Consider the following 11,547-nt stretch of genomic DNA (forward strand, 5'->3'; position numbering starts at 1 on the left):
GGGGGGGGTGGATAGATTTCATAGCGGCATGACGCATCATTCACTGTCCCGAGGTGATTGGTTGTTTGCGTGTGAGCGTGTGGCGGTGGGCCCTCCATCTTGAACATGCGAAGGTTGGCTGATTGCTCTCTCTACCTTCCGACATTCATCGGGGCAAGCCGTTTTATAAAGCCCGAGCTCACAGAGGAAATTCTTATTTACACTTGGACTCGGACAATCCCAGCCATGTGTGATGGCGTTCGGGCGTCTCCGAATTGAATTATCTTGTTTTCGGATTTCTTGTTCCTCTTAACCCTATCGTAGTTTAGGCTTGACTGGCTGGCAGTTAGGATTAAGATTCAAGACAAAGAATTCTGCCAAGCAACAACTGAGAACATGAAACTTCCTTTTGAATGACTCTCTTCTCTTTTGTCTTGGCCTCATTTGGGACATGACAGGCATAGGCCATTTTTAAATGGCTATGACAGAGCACTGTCAATGTTCCGATAAGTGTCAGGAACAAGAAACCTTATTTTTTAGTTTTTTTTTGTTTTTTTTTTTTTTTTTTTTTTTTCGAAGTACAGATACTGGTACTTGTTGTCAAAAAATACATAAATAACACTTAAACGTTGCTTTTTCCTTATGACGTCTTTTTTTTCTTTTTACATCTGAGGCGGTTTGAAGGAAATAACGATCCTATTTTGAAAAGGGAAAAACTACGATGCGCAGATCACTTTTTAACTCAAGAATTTCAAGGTAAAAACTCCTCAGAAAAAGAAATACTCAAGGGAAGGCAAGTCAAATTGATTGATAGCGCACGTTTCATACACAAGGCAACTCAATATGCTTCACACCACCAAAATCACACCACCTAAATAAATGCATTTGCAGTACTAACAGAACAGCTGAAACCATTCCAATATACTCAAGTAATGCTGAAATAGTGGACAGACACCTAAGAAAGATTTCTTAAGGGAGTACAGTGGTGAAGTGTTTGTAGCCTACTTTGCTAATTCCAACCACTGATTTGTCCCAACGGAATGGCGTCATATTTGAAAATGGAACAGTCTTCCAGGTTCCATTTGGATGGCGGGACAAGAGCTGCGCAGTTACATAACATTGAGGAAAAACATGCAAGGTATCTGGATAGGACACAAAGGGAAGGGAAGCAGCTTGATTGGGTGACGTCGCTGGAACGAGACTCCAAATGTCACCCGGAGCGGATGGAATGCTGATTGAATCCGAGTCCCGTTTTTAATTATTTTCCTCAATGTTGCATACTAAGCTGCACGTAACATATTGTAACGTGCCAGTCACTGCGCTCACGGCGGGGGGGGGGGGGGGGGGGGGGATGTTTCTACGGCGTTGAACATGCGAAGGTTGGCTGATTGCTCTCTCTACCTTCCGACATTCATCGGGGCAAGCCGTTTTATAAAGCCCGAGCTCACAGAGGAAATTCTTATTTACACTTGGACTCGGACAATCCCAGCCATGTGTGATGGCGTTCGGGCGTCTCCGAATTGAATTATCTTGTTTTCGGATTTCTTGTTCCTCTTAACCCTATCGTAGTTTAGGCTTGACTGGCTGGCAGTTAGGATTAAGATTCAAGACAAAGAATTCTGCCAAGCAACAACTGAGAACATGAAACTTCCTTTTGAATGACTCTCTTCTCTTTTGTCTTGGCCTCATTTGGGACATGACAGGCATAGGCCATTTTTAAATGGCTATGACAGAGCACTGTCAATGTTCCGATAAGTGTCAGGAACAAGAAACCTTATTTTTTAGTTTTTTTTTGTTTTTTTTTTTTTTTTTTTTTTTACTTCTAAGTTCTTAGTCCTGATAGCCCTCTCTACTGTTCCCAAGGCTTGAAATATATAGATTTTTGTCTTTGCAGCGCAGTTTTACAATCTGTTTTGAGGAGTAATTTTATAATTTCGATGAGTAATTTTTGCAGGTTTATCCCAAGGCACCTGAAGCAAGGGTTTTATTTCATTTTCTTTACTCAACTGTTTTTTTTTTTATTTTCTGAATTCACATTGTGTGTATCAGCAAAATGCATTTTGCTGTCTAGAAACATTTTCAATGGGGCGATTTCAAAGACAAATGAAAGTTTCAGTTGAAATGTAGTATTTCTGAAGGAGTTTTATGCGCTTTTTGCAAAGTTGATTGAAAATGTTTTATTGTGCTGACCTCAAAAGTCATAAACAATACGCAGGGCTCATTTCTGATAATATAAATGTTTTATACCATACTAAGGCACTTTTAAAGTGATAGATCACTCCTCATGGTTGATGAGTGCCATAACAGCATGTAATTTGATTTTCTCTCCAGAGTCCCGACACATTTTAATTCGCCTGCTATTTTGCTGTTCGAAGCTGGATGCTCTTTGCTTTAACGCAGTTCCTGCCAGTTGTGTGTGAAAATTATATTTGATCACCCAGACACTTAATTCCGGTATTAAATGATTTCATTTCAAGCTTAGGTTAGCATAGCAATTAGCAAGACTTTGACGTCTCTCCTTGTGATCCCTTCGTGAGACGGATATTTGTCAGAATCGTATCTTATTTGCTGCCAAGCAGGCCAAGTTTACCGCCTTAATAATTTAGCCGCGCTAGCTAGCATGACGAATTTTGTTGTTAGCTAGCTCGAGTGGCGTAAACATCAACGAGCTTTGCCTTGACCTCTGACTACTCGCATGTAGATTGCGTGAGTGTGTCCAGCCCAGCGAAGCTTTTTGGGACCGTCTCACAGTTCGGTTATCGGAAAAACTTAAAAGTCTGTGATTCTCGGTTTTGCTATTTACTGTGTTTTCATGGGGCTCAAGATCCAAATTTTGACCATCACCCCGCAATGTGACACCGCTTTTGAGCCTTGATCGTCCCCAGACCTGGTCCTCTCTGCTGTCCCTTGTCCGTCGTTTGTCTACTTTGGAACCTATAGCAATCAAGGTCTTTCCATTATCATCCATGCTTTTCAGTGTGCAGAAAAGAAAAATACAAACGTCAATGTTTGGCTCATTGTTAATACCTCCAGATGGCCTTCCGTTATTTGATGCTATTCTTCTCCAACGTGGCAAAAAGCAAAGCATGTGGGTGTTCGGGCTCCTGTCGGTTACGTATATTTTCAGTGTGTTGCTGTGGCCTTCGGAGGATTAGTCACGGGGCTGTGAGCGTTACCGGAGTGGAATTAGGATCCCGCTGTGTTTGCAAGCAGCACGAGCAGCACACAAATCTTTGCAAACAAAGAGAGGAGGAGTGAGAGCAGGCGGAGGATTGGGCTTCTGTGAACTACTTAAAGCAGTGGTTCTCAAAACTGGAGCTAGGAGTCATTTCCGATCAACTATTAGCGTGTATCCAATATATATTTTTTTTAAAGTTCATACCTGCATGTATTTTTTTTAAATGTACTTGTTAAAATATAACTTTATTCCCTTGTTTAACTTTAGCTGTAATCATAATATCATAGGTGGGTAGCGCAGCCAAAAATTGTACTCAAATATGAGTACTCAAGTAAAAGTAAAACAGAGTCCTTCAAATAATTACTTTCAGTAAAAATAAATAGGTATTCAGTGAGGAAAAAAGCTACTCAAATGCTACATAACAACTAGTAGGGAACTGATTTATTTGTTAAACAGAGCATCAGTTTGAAATTGTCATGTCCTGTGTTTGTTGAAGCTGGAGTGGAGGGCGTTTCCCTCCAGCAGGCTCACCTGTTCACCCTGTTCCCAATCATAGCCGTGCCCAGTATTTAAGGGCTGCTAAATTGCATACTCTCTCTCAGATTATTGACCTTGTCCGCTGTACTGCTGTCAGTGTGACCTTCTTGCTCGTGTTCCTAGTCGCTCTTGTCCGTATTGATTCTGGTTTTGTAAGTACAGTGTATTTTTGTTGTTGAGATTTTTGCTGATTTTGGTTACCTGTGTTTGGACTCTTGCTATTTTGTTGTGTGTATTTTCGGGTTTTCCTATTACTGTGCCCTTTTGCAAGCGCTTTTTGTTCAAGTTTGGTTTTCCTGGCTTTTTGTCGCGAGTGATTTGTGTGTATTACTTTGTCGGACCTTCGTTTTTGCTTTAACATTTTTATTTGTGTCTACGTTTGTGGAATCCCGTCACCGTGTCAGAAATAGACGAAGATGTTAAATTGGAATCTGCAAATTCATATAAATGGTCCTAAATTCAATGAAATGTGGAGTTTCGATGGGAAGTTTTATCCATTCATCCTGATCTAGTTCAAATATTTCATTTGCTTGACGTTGAAGCTACTACTCGACAACAGTTAAGCTGTCGGAGAAAATGACCCTGCCTAATTAATTGGAATGTAACTTACATTCTTCTTGGAAGGCTTTCGAAAAGGATTTGTTGTGAGTGTGAGATTTTTTTTTTTTTTTTTGACTCTGCTTCATGGGAAATGATGGAACCCTGTTGGAATTTTTCCAGAAAAGATCTGAGGACCTTACCTCAACCAGTCCTACAAAATGTTCAGCCAAGGAGACTTGTTTTCTTCTAAGTTAGAACGACGGGGGATCTTTCTTCCTGCAAACAGGCCTTTAATTTAGGGACTTTGTTGTCTCGACATATTCCCATGAAATTCGTAGTTACTGAGATGTACCTTCATTTCAGTGAATGGAACTCACACAGGCCATATTTCCGCCTCCAAGGTAGTCTTTATGCACTAGAATTCATAGCACAATACATTTACAGTAAGTATGTCAAATGCAAAAAAAATAAATAAATAGCGGAGAAAAGTACTTCCTACTAAATTCTTAATGCAATTCTGTCATGGTTCTGTTTGAGAGGTTTATGTGCCTGTGAAGAAAAAAAAAAAGAACAGAATTGATTGCTTTCATCGCACAAACGCTCACCTTTCAGGTGAATTCATTACGCCTTGATCTTCTATGCAGGTGTCCTAAAAACATGACGCGCTTTGATCACAGGCACCCAAAATGCCCCGGTGAAACTGACAACGGTTTGAGATGGAATTGGCGTAAGTAAGCAATTGTTTGATTTTTTTTTTTTTTTTTGCATCGACTATGGGACAACAAGCCAAGCATTGGCTTCATGAAATATTTAGTCGGGTAAGACAACAAAGCCCCAAATGTCCACTATTGAATTTAATTGTATTCAGGCCAGTTGGTGGTGCTCCACTTCCTACTTTCCGAAACTTGTACGATAAATCCATTTTTGCCATTTACTCGCGGACTTGGAATAGATGGTGTGAAATCTGCCCAGGAATCACCTTGCCCATTATCACCTGTGACAATATCACTGGGCCAATCGCCAATGCAGTTTCGACTCAACTTAATTTAGAGGGCACTTAAAAAACAAAAACAAAAAAAACAAAAACAAAAAAAAAAGATATATATATATATTTTTTTTTCCTTTTCTCCAATGCATTTCATTGGTGTCAATTATACATGGATTTTTGCGATTTGCCGGCTGGCCAATCCTTACTTCCCGCGATTAACGGGGTTCCATTGCATAAATTTAAGTTGTAATAAACTTTCAGTTTGTATCTCGCTGTCTATTGCTTGTCCAGAACATGCATTATTTTCTTGTTCTTTTTGTATTTCAATTTCCTTTGGGGATGGGGGAAAAAAAAAAAAAACTCTCCTTCCGTCATTGTGCAAAATAGTTCACAAATTATAATTCAGAACAGTCTCTTTAATTGTTTATCTTTCTTTTATTTGCCATGAAGCTCCCAAGGACATACACCGCGAGCGTTTTCTGATCAACACGTCGGCGGGCTTTGGCTGGATGACGCTGCCGGCGGGGTTAGCCTCGTTTTCCTTTCCTTGATCGGATTCCCAACGCGTCGTCGGGAAGGTGAAGATCACTAAACAAGTCTAGTTTATTGATGTGTTCTAGTACTACCTGGCGACAACCATGACTTTGAATAATATATCGCCCTATATAGCAAGTGATTGATCTTGACTTGATGTGCTGTGAGGCGGCTAACAAACTCCCCCCCCCCCCACACGCACATCCACACAAACCTCTAATTAAATAATACCGTAACTTGTTGCTAGGCAGGATTCCAGGTCAAACTGTGCTTAAGTACAAATGTACTGTATTAATGTACTGTATTTAAAAAAAAAAGAAGATGAAACCACTGTAACGTCATATACAGTTTGACTCCAGTGCCACTAGAGGGAGCTCACGTACCACACTTTGCGAATCACTCATATGGATTATCTATGAAATTAATTTTATATATTAAATAGAAGTCGATAATTTTCATGGGTAAAGCACCGAATAGAATCATGAAATCAGTGTCGTGGTGACCCATTGGCTGTTGTTGACACACTCTTTACCAACAATTGCTGATCTATGGTTCTATTCAGCACGTCACAAGCAGAGGCTACAATTACCCTTTTTATGGACATACAATTAAAAAATAAAATACAATGCAAATGACGTGCTGAGGACGAACCTGTTTCGTCTTTTTTACTTTCATTTTACAGCACGGCAGTCCTTTGACTGTTCTGTTTTGGGGCTTTTGGGCCTTAGCAGACGTTTGCGCCGGACGGTGTATTTATCCTTCTTTACCCGCTTGGTAGAAAAGGGTTATCGGTCAAAACAAAAACGAGGCGATCTGTCCTCGCTTGAAATGTTACTCACCCGAAATGTTATCATTGGCGCTTTCCGGCCCTGTCTGTCTTTTTGAAGATAAACGTACCTTAAAAGGAACCGAGTATACGTATCAGTCCACATCAGATGGCTCATTTGCATCCCTGGCCTGTCAATAACAGATGTGGGGGTGGGGTGGGGGTGAAATTCATCATCATCGCATCTCTGCTCTTTGTTCTTTGGGTAAATGTGGCGGGCAAGCTTCAAAGGCATTTTAATGGGACGGCTGCGTGAAGATGCCAGGAGGCCAGTTGCACATGTGGGCTACACTTCACTACTTTCCTGAATCGTGCTGTTCAAGATGGAATCATTGCCCGGATTTCTCTCCTGTGGAATCACTGACCTTGACCTGGGTGGAATCGGTAGCATGCAAACAGCATGGGGAGTGCCTCAAATTATCTGCAGCTCCGTGACCTTCTTGCTCGTGTTCCTAGTCGCTCTTGTCCGTATTGATTCTGGTTTTGTAAGTACAGTGTATTTTTGTTGTTGAGATTTTTGCTGATTTTGGTTACCTGTGTTTGGACTCTTGCTATTTTGTTGTGTGTATTTTCGGGTTTTCCTATTACTGTGCCCTTTTGCAAGCGCTTTTTGTTCAAGTTTGGTTTTCCTGGCTTTTTGTCGCGAGTGATTTGTGTGTATTACTTTGTCGGACCTTCGTTTTTGCTTTAACATTTTTATTTGTGTCTACGTTTGTGGAATCCCGTCACCGTGTCAGAAATAGACGAAGATGTTAAATTGGAATCTGCAAATTCATATAAATGGTCCTAAATTCAATGAAATGTGGAGTTTCGATGGGAAGTTTTATCCATTCATCCTGATCTAGTTCAAATATTTCATTTGCTTGACGTTGAAGCTACTACTCGACAACAGTTAAGCTGTCGGAGAAAATGACCCTGCCTAATTAATTGGAATGTAACTTACATTCTTCTTGGAAGGCTTTCGAAAAGGATTTGTTGTGAGTGTGAGATTTTTTTTTTTTTTTTTGACTCTGCTTCATGGGAAATGATGGAACCCTGTTGGAATTTTTCCAGAAAAGATCTGAGGACCTTACCTCAACCAGTCCTACAAAATGTTCAGCCAAGGAGACTTGTTTTCTTCTAAGTTAGAACGACGGGGGATCTTTCTTCCTGCAAACAGGCCTTTAATTTAGGGACTTTGTTGTCTCGACATATTCCCATGAAATTCGTAGTTACTGAGATGTACCTTCATTTCAGTGAATGGAACTCACACAGGCCATATTTCCGCCTCCAAGGTAGTCTTTATGCACTAGAATTCATAGCACAATACATTTACAGTAAGTATGTCAAATGCAAAAAAAATAAATAAATAGCGGAGAAAAGTACTTCCTACTAAATTCTTAATGCAATTCTGTCATGGTTCTGTTTGAGAGGTTTATGTGCCTGTGAAGAAAAAAAAAAAGAACAGAATTGATTGCTTTCATCGCACAAACGCTCACCTTTCAGGTGAATTCATTACGCCTTGATCTTCTATGCAGGTGTCCTAAAAACATGACGCGCTTTGATCACAGGCACCCAAAATGCCCCGGTGAAACTGACAACGGTTTGAGATGGAATTGGCGTAAGTAAGCAATTGTTTGATTTTTTTTTTTTTTTTGCATCGACTATGGGACAACAAGCCAAGCATTGGCTTCATGAAATATTTAGTCGGGTAAGACAACAAAGCCCCAAATGTCCACTATTGAATTTAATTGTATTCAGGCCAGTTGGTGGTGCTCCACTTCCTACTTTCCGAAACTTGTACGATAAATCCATTTTTGCCATTTACTCGCGGACTTGGAATAGATGGTGTGAAATCTGCCCAGGAATCACCTTGCCCATTATCACCTGTGACAATATCACTGGGCCAATCGCCAATGCAGTTTCGACTCAACTTAATTTAGAGGGCACTTAAAAAACAAAAACAAAAAAAACAAAAACAAAAAAAAAAGATATATATATATATTTTTTTTTCCTTTTCTCCAATGCATTTCATTGGTGTCAATTATACATGGATTTTTGCGATTTGCCGGCTGGCCAATCCTTACTTCCCGCGATTAACGGGGTTCCATTGCATAAATTTAAGTTGTAATAAACTTTCAGTTTGTATCTCGCTGTCTATTGCTTGTCCAGAACATGCATTATTTTCTTGTTCTTTTTGTATTTCAATTTCCTTTGGGGATGGGGGAAAAAAAAAAAAACTCTCCTTCCGTCATTGTGCAAAATAGTTCACAAATTATAATTCAGAACAGTCTCTTTAATTGTTTATCTTTCTTTTATTTGCCATGAAGCTCCCAAGGACATACACCGCGAGCGTTTTCTGATCAACACGTCGGCGGGCTTTGGCTGGATGACGCTGCCGGCGGGGTTAGCCTCGTTTTCCTTTCCTTGATCGGATTCCCAACGCGTCGTCGGGAAGGTGAAGATCACTAAACAAGTCTAGTTTATTGATGTGTTCTAGTACTACCTGGCGACAACCATGACTTTGAATAATATATCGCCCTATATAGCAAGTGATTGATCTTGACTTGATGTGCTGTGAGGCGGCTAACAAACTCCCCCCCCCCCCACCAAACAAGTCTAGTTTATTGATGTGTTCTAGTACTACCTGGCGACAACCATGACTTTGAATAATATATCGCCCTATATAGCAAGTGATTGATCTTGACTTGATGTGCTGTGAGGCGGCTAACAAACCCCCCCCCCCCCACACGCACATCCACACAAACCTCTAATTAAATAATACCGTAACTTGTTGCTAGGCAGGATTCCAGGTCAAACTGTGCTTAAGTACAAATGTACTGTATTAATGTACTGTATTTAAAAAAAAAAGAAGATGAAACCACTGTAACGTCATATACAGTTTGACTCCAGTGCCACTAGAGGGAGCTCACGTACCACACTTTGCGAATCACTCATATGGATTATCTATGAAATTAATTTTATATATTAAATAGAAGTCGATAATTTTCATGGGTAAAGCACCGAATAGAATCATGAAATCAGTGTCGTGGTGACCCATTGGCTGTTGTTGACACACTCTTTACCAACAATTGCTGATCTATGGTTCTATTCAGCACGTCACAAGCAGAGGCTACAATTACCCTTTTTATGGACATACAATTAAAAAATAAAATACAATGCAAATGACGTGCTGAGGACGAACCTGTTTCGTCTTTTTTACTTTCATTTTACAGCACGGCAGTCCTTTGACTGTTCTGTTTTGGGGCTTTTGGGCCTTAGCAGACGTTTGCGCCGGACGGTGTATTTATCCTTCTTTACCCGCTTGGTAGAAAAGGGTTATCGGTCAAAACAAAAACGAGGCGATCTGTCCTCGCTTGAAATGTTACTCACCCGAAATGTTATCATTGGCGCTTTCCGGCCCTGTCTGTCTTTTTGAAGATAAACGTACCTTAAAAGGAACCGAGTATACGTATCAGTCCACATCAGATGGCTCATTTGCATCCTTGGCCTGTCAATAACAGATGTGGGGGTGGGGTGGGGTGGGGGTGAAATTCATCATCATCGCATCTCTGCTCTTTGTTCTTTGGGTAAATGTGGCGGGCAAGCTTCAAAGGCATTTTAATGGGACGGCTGCGTGAAGATGCCAGGAGGCCAGTTGCACATGTGGGCTACACTTCACTACTTTCCTGAATCGTGCTGTTCAAGATGGAATCATTGCCCGGATTTCTCTCCTGTGGAATCACTGACCTTGACCTGGGTGGAATCGGTAGCATGCAAACAGCATGGGGAGTGCCTCAAATTATCTGCAGCTCCTGCAGTAAAAAAATGAAGCTTGAGCTATTGCTCAAGGCTTGCGTAGATTGAATTGTACGGCGCAAAAGGTGGACTCTTTTTTTTTTGGTCAGTGAAACGAATCACCCGATTCTGCGCTGTGGGTCTCCCAAGTCAAGTCTGTAAATCATCTGAGTCCATTAACTCAAGTTAGTGAGATGAATTATCTGAGTCTCTTAACTCGACTCTCTCAACCAAATTGCCTTTAAGCTGCTGCATTTCTGTTGCGGCCGCAAAGAGTCTGCAGCGTTTCAGTACTTTGCAGACGCAAGTTGGAAGACGCATAGGCCCTGGAACTTGTCATTCCCGATTCAGGAGAAAAATTCAAATCTGCATTGAAGGAGTTTGGATATAGATCAGAAATCAAATTGTATGGGAAGTCAAAAGTCTCACATTGTTTGGCTGTTTTGGTCACTTTTTGCCCCATATCAAGGTCTGATTAGCTGTCAGCCATAAAAAAATGGTGTAGATAAGTGAGTGACTGTCCCTGGAGGGGTGTAACAAAGAAAAAATGTAACATCTAGCAAGGTACATTTCAGAAGGTGTGTTGAAGCTGGGCAGCATTCACTGTGACTACTTACCACAGCTCCGCACTTTCACGACTTCACCTTTTACAAGTGGTTGGTTTTTTGGTTTTTTTTTTTGCTACTACTTCAGTCGAGTGTCAGTACTTTTTGCCACCTCCGTGCGTAACATGTGCATCCATCCTGCAGAACAAGAAGAAAAAAGTGGTCCCATTTGGTGCGAGGAAGCCTTTCCCATCCATCTGCTTGGAGATGAGTGACCTTGGATGTCACAAAGTGGCTCAACATGCCCCTCATGCTCATCAGCCAGGAAGCGCCTCGCTCGCCTCGCGCCTCGGCTTTGGGTCTGTCGTTTTGTTTTTCGTCAGGGTGCGTTTGATTTGTCCAGAAAGAGCCATGTCATGATTGATGACTCCCACCACGGCCCTTCAGCCACACCAGACTGTCTTTGGCCTTATCTGCAAATGTGTATGGCCTGCCGGTGGGCAGTTTAGGACAGCAGTCCTTAAGCACTTCTCCACTCACCTTCGCTCTGAGAGCCGCAAAATAATTTGCAGTAAATTATCCTATCGTTTAAAAAAGTGCACGCCTGCAATGTGTTGAGTGGCAATAAATAATAAACCAATTA

At 41.1% G+C, this 11,547-nt stretch overlaps 1 long non-coding RNA gene across 1 annotated transcript in view; it reads left to right on the plus strand.

Moving 5' to 3' along the window:
- Positions 1-6,043, plus strand: part of LOC109520302 (uncharacterized) — a 35,856-nt gene extending 29,813 nt beyond the window's left edge. Inside the window, exons 2-3 of the long non-coding RNA XR_002169145.1 lie at positions 4,879-4,961; positions 5,673-6,043. This is a non-coding gene — a long non-coding RNA (uncharacterized LOC109520302). The remainder of the gene's footprint in view (positions 1-4,878; positions 4,962-5,672) is intronic.
- Positions 6,044-11,547: the final 5,504 nt, after the last annotated feature.

The sequence above is a fragment of the Hippocampus comes genome, unplaced genomic scaffold (assembly GCF_001891065.2).
Source record: "Hippocampus comes isolate QL1 unplaced genomic scaffold, H_comes_QL1_v1.1 scaffold143, whole genome shotgun sequence".
Lineage (NCBI taxonomy): Eukaryota > Metazoa > Chordata > Actinopteri > Syngnathiformes > Syngnathidae > Hippocampus > Hippocampus comes.